The sequence below is a fragment of the Dermacentor silvarum genome, chromosome 7 (genome assembly GCF_013339745.2).
Source record: "Dermacentor silvarum isolate Dsil-2018 chromosome 7, BIME_Dsil_1.4, whole genome shotgun sequence".
Classification (NCBI taxonomy): Eukaryota; Metazoa; Arthropoda; class Arachnida; order Ixodida; family Ixodidae; genus Dermacentor; species Dermacentor silvarum.
Genome location: NC_051160.1, coordinates 3,574,260 through 3,585,645, shown reverse-complemented (window position 1 = coordinate 3,585,645; position 11,386 = coordinate 3,574,260). Strand labels below are relative to the sequence as shown.

The 11,386-nt window shown below is 43.0% G+C and overlaps 1 non-coding gene across 1 annotated transcript; it reads left to right on the top strand.

The window, feature by feature from the left end:
- The first annotated feature begins 4,467 nt into the window (after positions 1-4,467).
- Trnat-cgu (transfer RNA threonine (anticodon CGU)) lies at positions 4,468-4,539 on the top strand. Its single transcript has one exon. It is a non-coding gene; the product is annotated as a tRNA-Thr (tRNA).
- The last annotated feature ends 6,847 nt before the right edge of the window (positions 4,540-11,386 follow it).

Genomic DNA, 11,386 nt, shown 5'->3' with positions numbered 1-11,386 from the left:
TCCCGATCAGTGGGGCAAATCTACGCAGAAAAATGAAGACTATGTAGAAAAAACAAAACAAATGAAGAGATGTTTGGAAACTTAAGTGACGAAGTCTTGCTTCCAGTAAAGCAGCACATTCCCTTCTGAAAAGTTGTTGCTCATACTTCCAGTATTACTCGTAATCTTAAGGATGATGTTTCGGACAATGATGTATAAAATCAGCTGCCCCTTTGCGATAATTTACTTGTACTTAACAGGTTATCTCAAGCAAAGGAAGTTGTTTTTCAACACCTTTTTCTGAATTCTTAGCGCCGATAAGACATTTACACTCATCAAGGCTTCTAACATGTGCAATTTTTCTTATCATTGGCAATGCTAATACTAGTCGCGTTGAACGGGGTGACTCGATAACGGCTACTGCCACAACTCTGAAATGCTGTTTTACTCGGCATATGTTTAGCCAAGATATATATTTTTTTGTATTTGGAAGTGGATAAGCCAAGTCAAGCCGAGTCACACTATTTTATAGACGCCTGTGTTGACCATTCAGAGGAAGCTTTAGCTCGAGCCTAACTCCGATGCCCCTATTCAAATACATGTAAAACGCAGAAACGCTTTTCTGAGATAACCACTGGACCGATTTTAATGAAATTTGTTGCATTTCAGAGCGAAAGTTAAAATATAGTGATTGCTGAGCTAAATTTTGATTTAATGCGTCAATGTATTAAAAATAAATGTCACAACTTGGTAAGTTCGAAAATAAAGAAGCGCGAAGTTTACAAATTTGTAACTTTGCACCAGGAACACATATCGCAGGTATGTGAACTGCATCGGTTAGATCATCCAAAGCGTACAAATTTGGTATATAAATTTGTAGCTTACCTGAATTTGTTGCATTGTTTAGAAGGGTTTTGCAAAAGTCCTACTCACATATTGGTGCTCTATTTGGGAACTATGTATAATAATAATCAATTTTATCCGCGTTAGTTGTACTATTAGATGCACTTTACACAATTATGATGTCTTTATTTATTGCCGAGTCACATAGTTGTAAACTTGATAGTTTCGTTTTCTGAAAACTTGCGATTTTCAAGAATTTTGAATAAACACTCGAGGGCCTAAATCGAAAATTTGCTACCAACATTCACTAGATTTTAACTTTTTCTTTTAAATGCAACAAACCTCATCAAGTTTGGTGCAGGGCTTGCAGATATAAAATTATGCAAAATCTCCACTGAAGTTTAACCCTTTGCGGAATGCATTGTGTCACTTGCTCATCTCCACTTATACGACGCGACGTATGTTGTTTACCGCGATTGACGAATCAGTAGACGGTTCAATAAATGAATTTTTATTGCCCTTGTAATCTGCTTTGGCTCTTGATCCGACCACTATAAGCCCTTACGAACCCTTAATTTTCGGTCGTTATGACCCTGATAGGATTCGCTCCAACCCTTATCGACACTTATCAACCTTTATCGATTGTTATCGAGCTTAACGAGTCTTATCGGTCGTTATCACTCTTATCGAAATCGCTCTGACCGTTATCAACTCTGGTCTGTCCTTATCAAACTTATCAGGCTTGATCTGACCCTTATAAACCTTTATCGGTCGTTATCAACCTTATAGAAATTGATCAGACCCTTATCAGTTCTTATCTGTCCTTATCAGCGTTATCAAAATTGCTCCCACCATTATAAGCCCTTATCGCGTTTGAGCACCTTATCCATCCGCATGGAACCATTATCAACCGCGATCAGACCCATATAACCCCTCATCACTTCTTATCATACTTATCAACTCATTCACTGCTTATCTCTGTGTATTGCGCGACAACACAGACAACGTGGTACAACACATTCATATGTTTCAGATATATTCGCCTTCTGCAAGCTTGGGTGTTTAGCCTGGTGGGTAAGACAGCTTCTGAGCGTCACACGTCACGCCTCAGTGACGGTTTTACTCAGTGAGTCGACATAGAAATACTTACGCATCTAAAAGAATTTCTCATTTCCCATGTATTTAGATAGGGGCCCCCGAGTTAAAGCTTCCTCTTAACTGTAGAGGTGTGATTGGCAGGAGCGGTCCATGGCGAGAAAAGTACTTTGTATTGCTCCTGTAAAGCGTGCACCATTTTCAGCAGCAGTGCATAGGGTAGAGCATACTCCCCGATAAAAAGAGAAAGAAAGCGCCTATAAAAAAAAAAAGGGGGGGGGGGGGGGTCACGTGACTTCCGCAGAATGTAGCGGCATCACAGATGGAATTAGTAAATATAATGTAATAATTATCTGAGTAATTATAAAGTAAGTAGAAAGTGTGAAATTTTAAAGTATAATATTTACAAATGCAAGCGTCAACGGCGGGCCAGTAAAGCAAATGTATGAAATCGTGTGCCTATGTTACTTGTAACGGAGCGCAGTTGTTGCTTGTAACAGAGCGGAGGGGAGTAAAAATACATGAGAAAGGGACGTAACGTGCAGATGGCAGTAAAGCAAATAAGGAACCATTGTCTGCAATTTGAAGATTCGTAGAAGCGTCTACAGGCTTCGTCAGCGATGTGCTGTAGCCTAAATGCTGCCCGTGCTGGGATTCACTGACGAAAGAGGAAACTAGCAGCAAGTAAAAAAAAAAGGAAAAAAAGAAACGAAAGAAAAGTGATAAAACGAATAAAGTGCACTCTGCGATCTTTTTTTTTTCTTGGGGGGGGGGGGGGGGGGTGTAATGATTTCGCTGAAGCTATGTAATGTGATAAATGCTGTCACGAATATTGCGGAGAGACATGCAGCGTGGTGCTTCCTGAGAGTAATAAATTGAGAAATTGAGTAACCATAGCCACGAAATACACCCGTGCTAGAGCGAAACCGAAGCTCGGAACACGGCTCATGATTGCAGGAGAAAAAAAAAAAAAGAAAGAACTGGACTCCAGGTGGAATGGATGAAGTATCAGAATGTGCGCATGGCCTGCCGAATTTGTCAGAGAAGGAAGCCTCGAGGGCGTTAGCAGGTATCGGCACGCTAGTGGTATATTGCGATAGAAGTCGATAAGATTTTGACCACCGTGATGCACTTGTATCTCGCATGTTTGGATGAGACATTGATTGACCTGTTTCACTGGGTCCCTTCACCTTAAGGGAAAGCTTTAGCTCAGGAGCTCCTATCTAAATAAAGGGGACCGAAGAAATCGTTTTTCTCAGATGAGATTGGTTGGATTTAAAAGTAAAAGGTAATTGTACTGACTGTAGCAAGCAAAGGTTTTTTTTTTTTTTTTGAGGCCGTCAAGTTTATAAAATCAAGGTTAAAATTTTGTAATGCATCAATAAAAAAGGTTATCATAACTATGTGTGCCTAATCATACATATAAGGTGGATAAAATTGATGTATTGAAGCATACCACTAATTTGCGAGTTGAACTTATGCGAAACCCTCGTCAGCATTGTAACAATTTCACGTAAACTATGACGTGTTCAGCGTATCAGTATTTGCCGCTTAGAGGACGAACCATTATCAGAAACTAAGATCCTGTGACCTTGGCCGTAGAACTCTGGTATTCTGAAAGAGAGAGAGAGAGAAGTCATAAGGGAAAAGCAGGGAGGTTAACCAGGCTTAGCCCGGTGTATGCTGAAGGTCACCAAAGCGTTAATGCACTTTTTCAAGACAACCGTGCAAGACGAGTGCTTGTGAGTAAAACGTCTTCGTGAGTGAACATAGACGTGACTGACCATGCGTATGCGGGCGCGCGCATAATGACTCTCCTCCTCCTTCCTCCTCCTTGTTTTCTGTCCCCCTTTTTCCATCTCCACATGTACGGTAGCCAACCGGGCGAGATCTTGGTTGACCAACCTGCCTTTCCTTCGCGCGCGCACGCACGCACGCACGCACACACACACACACACACACACACACACACACACACACACACACACACACACACACACACACACACACACACACACACACACACACACACACACACACACACACACACACACACACACACACACACACACACACACACACACGCACACACACACACACACACACACACACACACACACACACACACACACACACACACACACACACACACACACATATCCATTTGTCATTCATTTTCATTTTCATTAACTTATCATTCCTTTAATTCAGTTAGTAAGTACAAGTAATTTCCCCTATGTTGTCCTTGGTGTTATTGTTTGTTGGCTTCTTATGATATGCTTATTAAAAGTCGGGCCCCTCGGTTCCCTTTTTTCTCGTTCACTACATAACGAGGGCTCGAATCCGGCAACAATGATGCCTTCAGGTAGCATATGTGGGTTTATTGACCAGTCGCCATCACCCAAAAACATCACGTGCTTCGTGACGCCTGCGGCAGAAAGGATGTTCCACATCCGCCCTATGGTTTGTGAGTGGTGGTGCTGGCTAACACTCCCAGGGTTAATTCAAGTTGTAAGACATAAACACCCCAGAAAGTGGATGAAAAACGGCGCCGCGGTAGCTCAATGGTGAGAGCATCGCACGCGTAATGCGAAGACGTGGGTTCATTCCCCACCTGCGGCCAGTTGTTTTTTTCATTCATCTTCATTAACTTATCATTTCTTTAATTCAGTTAGTAAGTACAAGTAATTTCCCTATGTTGTCCTTGGTGTTATTGTTTGTTGGCTTCTTATGATATGCTTATATATATGTATATATATAGTACGTAGACTATGAGTGCATATACTAAAGTTGGCCGATGCGCTTGTTTAAAAATTTTTTTTGTAAACATATTCCACACCTAAATCAGAATTCTGCTTTATAGAGTCACTAGAACTAGCCTTTATTTCAGAAACCAACACATTTCCTACATATCTGTCCAGAGTTTGTCTCGTACAAGCATTTCTACGTCTTACATGCGTTTGAATAGAGAAGTTGAAGTTGTCTCAAGGGCTTCCCCATAGGGGCACCGCGGTACCTCGACATTCTCGTTAACTCTCGCCGCAATGTGCGCGACCCAGGATGGTTTTCAAATTTAACAATTCTTTACTCAGAAAGGTTTGGGTGCGAGCTAGTTGGTACGGATCATTCATTTTAAGACAGCGCCAAAAAACACGGACGAGGGAGAACACGGGACGAGCGCTGCCCGTGTTCTCCCTTGTCCGTGTTTTTTGGCGCTGTTTTAAAATGAGTTAAGAATTCTTAAAAATTGGCATGACAGGAAATGAAATCGCGGGAAACATGAGAACGTTACCGAGGCTTGCGTGGACGCGCGCACGCGGACGTGCGCGAGCCTAATTCTGTAAACCTGTGCGTTTGTGTCGGTTAATCGTATTGCGGTTTAACATAAAAGACGCTTGTGCGAGAAAGAGTGGATGCTAGATTAGACTCTATCTTAGCAACGTATTAGTGTAAATACTCAGTACCTGGAGGGTACATATGGTGCTGCGTATTAGTGTAAATACTAAGTACCTGGAGGATACATATGGTGCTGCATTATGAATAGCGTCACAGAGGATGGGAGATCAATCGCTGGGGCTCAGTCTAGCATAGCCACTATCGCTATTGCATCAATAATCCAGAGAAGAGCACTGCGTATCCTAAAGGGTGTTCCGACATACGGCGCACCGTCCGAAACCGAAACACCACTGTAAGCAAACACAACTCCTCAAGCCGGCATGGCCAGATCGATTAAGGCTTAGTTTCAAAGACGCAGCAAGATGTACCGAGGTGAACAAATTTTGAAATCAGGACAAGTGCACTGGCCCATTTTCGGTTGGAGTAGACGTGATAGCATAACTGTGGAAGTAGTGCTCAGAAATGATACGCATTACGCAGCGTCCCGGGGCCGCGTCTGATGGGAGCGATCGTGGAAAAACCGCCGTATATTGACATCATTTGCCCTGCACCGGGATCCCTGAGCTATCGGAAATGAAAGCCGGAAGAACCATTCACGTTCCTGCGGGCGTCGCTGGTAAGTTCTGTAGCGTGAGAGTACATACAGGGCATAAAAGGATCATCACAAACCAGGAAGACATGCATCCTAGTGAAAGTCTGATGACAGATCGGATAATCAAATCAACTCAAGTCAGGTTTTATATTAAAGTAAAACACCGAATGGTAATTTTGGGCTAAAGGCTGCACAAGTAGCTTGAGTGTGGCCTCAAAGATCACGCTAGGCGTGGAACTATTTACAAGACTCAATTAATGTACACGCTAAGACAGTCTGCGTGCATGAACGCAGAATACATTCTAATAGATCACACTGAATACCGTGACAAATCACAATTATCAGTAACAGTAGCATTCAAATGTGTACAACTGCTTACATAACGCAACCCAAATGTAATCACTGAAACATTCTAAATCCACACAAAAAAGTTGTTTGTATGCATTGTATGCTCCATTGTAAGCTCCTCATTCAGGCTACAATTAAGTAAATAAATTTATGAAACGGCCTGACGTTCTCATCATATATAAAGCGCCTACTTCTAAATTCACTAATCAGAAATATGGCAACCTGTTAATCAATGTTCGCGATTATGTACACCCATGAGAAAGCAGCGATTTCAAGGTGAACAAAGTAATAATAATAATAATAATAATAATAATAATAATAATAATAATAATAATAATAATAATAATAATAATAATAATAATAATAATAATAATAATAATAATAAAAACGTATTGTCTAGCGTGGTCTTTTCCGCTTCAGTGTACGTGGCACCATGCCAACTCGTTCACCAGTACAAGGTTTTAAATGAAAAACTGGGAGTCATACGAGTGCTGAAATCACTGAACACTCGTTGACAGGCTGGCCGGATTAACGGCGCCCCTTCACGTGAAACACTTACGAGCTCGCGCATTTCATTTGCTCATTCTTATACACTCGCCCATACAGGCAGCAGTTTAGTTTGGGACATGTTTCATTTTACAAGTTTGTTACATGGACAAGTAAGTTATAGCATTAAACAGTAAAAAGAAAAAAAAATTCGAACACTGCATTGCGTGAACGACCATTTAAACAAGCAAGCAAGTAACGTAGTCAGGAGTGTAGCTTTTAACGTATGTCGGTGAACGTTTAACAATGTGACGAACGTGTTATTGGAAGCAGATACTGTGGCTTCGGGTAGCTTATTCCATTGATATATGACACACAGGAAAGAACAATGTGAAAACGGTATGTAACTGCTACCTTTAATACAGTATGTAAAATTCGCTTATTGATTATTCGTATAGGCTGAATATTTTCCTTGAGGTGACCTGCACATCCAAACACTGGACTAAGGCGTACATGCATGCTCATCATTCACTGCACCGTCCGCAAGCACAAGACGCAAGATTGAGAGTCTGATCGCTTTTTAGCGTGCTGCCATCTGCGCCTCTCATCAACGAGATTGCCCGAGCACGGCGTTCGCGTGGCAGTCAGACGTAGTGGCCAAAACATGAGAGCTGCGTGCTTAGGAAATAAAAACCGAGTACAGCAGTCACGCGACAGAGCTCCCCCTATTTATGTCCAGAACGCGGTACACTACATCTGCCTTCGACAGAAACTCATTCCGCCTCTAGGCCTTGAGCAACACACACTGTTCAGTCATCCGCAGATTGCAGGTTGACGAGAGCTCAGGCCGGGGCGTGGTCCTCGAAAAAGGGCCGCTCGTATGGTACAACAACTCTCTACAAGCAGCCCGCTCGTGCATCTTGAAAACTGCGGAGGAGGTTATTCAGCAGAGCAAATGCCCCTTGGGGTAATTTTAAGCCATATTTGAAGATTAATGGCCACTATGACCTGATTATGTTGGTCCTGGTCACAAGCAACGCAACAAGCTTCAGAGAGCCCCGCTAATCCGCCTTGGTTGCTAAGTCAGCATGCGTGATATCTCGATCCATCACCTGCTAATGCTTTATTGCCCGCGAATTGTGGCTTACCAGCAAATGGGAGCATGGTGACACTGCCTTGACTTATAAATATGAGCCTAATATCTGCTATCTGGGAATCTACAAACCGAGTTTTATGGTAGACGCGAGGTGTTACGACGGCTTTTCTTCAAAGAGTGTTCATTGGATGCTCATAACGCATACTTGTGCTCTTGAATGACTGCTCGAGCTTTGGCTGTTTTTTTGTCGCCGGCCAAACTGCGAGAAAGGAAAATTTTTGAAGACTGCTGGCTAAGGGTGACGGTTAAGCGTATGCCTGTGGCCACCGTAAAATTTGACGCAGATTTTATGAACAGAGAGAGACAATAATTGATGGTCAGGAAACAGAAGCTACACGCACCGAATGGCTTCCGAGCAAAGGCAGTTGCATAGGCAGTTGCATAGGCAGTTGCATAGGCAGTTGCATAGGCAGTTGCTCGATTTAAACACTGAGAATCACTGTTAGACTGCATACAAATTTTCAGAGTTGGGAAATAATTTCTGCGATGCCTAATTGTGGTTTGTTGCTGTTAGCTGCTATTCGAGAAGTTATATTTGTAATTTTGAGAACTGTTATTGTGTGGGCAAGCCATGCAATGTACGTATAAAGCAGATGATTGCTGGTGCATCGTAGTAAAAGAACGGTGCCAAGGAAAAGTGCGACGCAGGGGATGACGATATAGCATTACGCGTCGCGACGCAATTTGAGGCAATTTGCAGGCTTAGCACAGGGTCTATGGACTCAAAACAGCGATAATTGATGTTGCTAGTAAAGGCCTTCGTCCTTCATTAGAAATACCTTAGGATGATGGAGCTTATGATTATCATGACGATTATGGTGACGACGACGACGAATATTAGACGAAACCGTCTTGTTGAGGCAGATTTTTATGCTACTAGGTTTTTCTTCTTGATTACGTCTTTTCTTCCCTTTATGTGTTAGCATTAGCCAGCGGCTAGTAGTAGTTCAAAAGACCAGTAATAACCCTTATTAATGAAGAGTGATCAATCCCATCTCTTTTGTGTGCCTTGCGCTGTCGTATCGACGACTTATGGGACGTCAGGTTTGGGGTAAAATCCAAATGACTAGGCAAAAGTAATAAAAAACACGCAAGAAAAACATAAGGAGTGTCTGTTATTTCCTTCAAAAAATAAACATGTAAATTAGCGAAAGACGGGAAAGATTAGTGGCCGTCTAAATCTGTAATTTTTGGCGTAGTGCTGGCTAAGTTTGATCACTCGCCAAAAACTTGTTAGACATTCCCTGATCTCTAATTTATTGGTATCTTTGAACTTTTTTTCACTCTTTTCCCGTTTCCTTTAATACAATTTCTGTTTCATTAAATCATTCAATGCCTGAGGAGCCAGTCCTCACTATTCTTTTAATCCTACTTTTTAAAGCGAAGCTTTATATGTCTAGGCGAAATCGTATATGGCTAGGCGAAATCGCCTGTGTACAGAAAACTATCATCATCAGCATTGGCTCGAGCGTCGTCGTCTTCTTCCGCAGCTGGCTCGTTGGCGGCCCTTGGGTTGCGCTCGTGCCACTGCTCCCGCGTTCGTCGTCGTCGTCTTCTTCCGCAGCTGACTGCGTTGCCACTCATCTTTCCGGCGTAGAATTTCACTTCTCTTCTGTTGTCGTAATGGTGAGGCCACGTTTACGGGGGTATGAGCCATTGCTTAAGGGGGTATGGTAGGGTAAGTTGACCAAGAAACCGATTTTTAACGGCGGAGCTGTTTAGGCTCTTGTTAGGCCGCGTAGTGCGAACAAAAAACTGCGCGTGGCGATAACGTCACCACGCGTTGCCTAGCAACCACCTCGCGGAGCGTTGCGTGCTATGCTCGGGAGAGAGAAAGAAAAAAAGAGAGCAAGAGAGAGAGAGAGAGAGAGAGAGAGAGAGAGAGAAAGAGAGACAAATTGTAGCAGCACCAACCAGGCAACGCGCATTGGTGCTGCCGATGCCATCCGCGCTTCTACGTTTCCCCGCATTAGCGCTGAACGCTCGCGGTGTCCGTGACTGCAGCAGGCGCCTCTGGCGGCGGCTCGGCCGAGCTCCCACCAGCTGCGCGGTACTGCGCATGCGCCGTGACGTCATCCCGGCATGTCGTCTGCTGCGCGCCGCCCGTACACTGTGCATAGATTTCGCCTCACTTCTCCTACGTGTGCTCGGACTGCAAATGCTTCGCGAGGCGTTCCCCGATGCCACGGACCACGAGGAAATGCTTATACACTTCGTATAATTTAGCATCACTTGGCATTACTTCGTGTAACTTAGCATCACTTCGTATAGCCAGGACCAGCTAGGAACCGATCAGCTCCGCCTTGTCTTTAGCCTTGCGCCACTAGTGCAAGCTACCCCCCTTTTTAAACTGGAATCATTTTCTGTATCATTTCTACGCGGACAGCTGTTATTGGTTATAACAAAATGTTCAGAGAAAAATATCCATGGTCTGAACTGAACCCGAGAGCGATAAATGATTTGGAGTAACTGCATGCTTTCGCTTACGACAGATTTCTGGCACTGAATTTATTTTAGCTTAAATCGAGAGCTTGGAGACATCGCGAGCATTTAAGAATGTGCTAGGTTCATCCATATTTCTTCTGTTTTGTTATTTTCGTCACACCGACCTCCGTGTGAAGTTTTCAACTTAATTTCTGGTTATCTTAGACATCGTATTGAGTGTCACTATTCCCTCTAATGTTTCCTAGGTATCTCAATATATTTATTTTCTATATTTATGTATTTGCTGCATGTAATTCTTGCCGCATAGGAGAAATATCAGCTCTGATGTGATCGAGTTCATTCTTGCGACACTCGAGTCGGCGTAGCACAGGTATTTCCGTCGAAGAGTGCCGCGCGATCTGAATTTTCCGATAGAATGTGCGCGTCTCACATGGAGGTTCCATATTCGTTGCTTGTGGTCACCGTGTCACCTATAAACAACATGCTGCTGGGCTATTTGGTACACGGCAGTAAATAAGTAGATTCTAATTAGGAATCTACTTCATGTTGTGCACCAACTAGCATCGCGACATGTTCTTCAGTACATTTCTATTACAGAGGCCTCTTTTTAATGTACGTATCAGGGGCTATGTATCTATGTCTGTATGTTTGTATGTATGTTTGTATCTACGCGGGACAATCAAAAAGTATTTGCCCCTATTTCATATTAGCCAAAAATAAGGTACATACCGGTAATTACAAATATACGTACTATTCTGCGTACCTTACACGATTTTTCCACATAGTTCCCACACCGTTTCAGACATTTGTCCCATCGGAGCACTAAATTTGAGGTGCCCCTGTGGTAGAATTCGTCCGGCTGACTGTGGCACCACCGTCGGACTGCTGTCTTAATTGGCTTCACTATTGCACGTGAATTGCTGTCCTGCGAGGAACTTCTTCAGCGGACCAAAAACGTATAAATCACTTGACAGTTTGCCAATGCCATCTAAACAACACTAATTTCAATTTATTCACGGGAAATTGTCAAAAAATGCGCTTTTTGC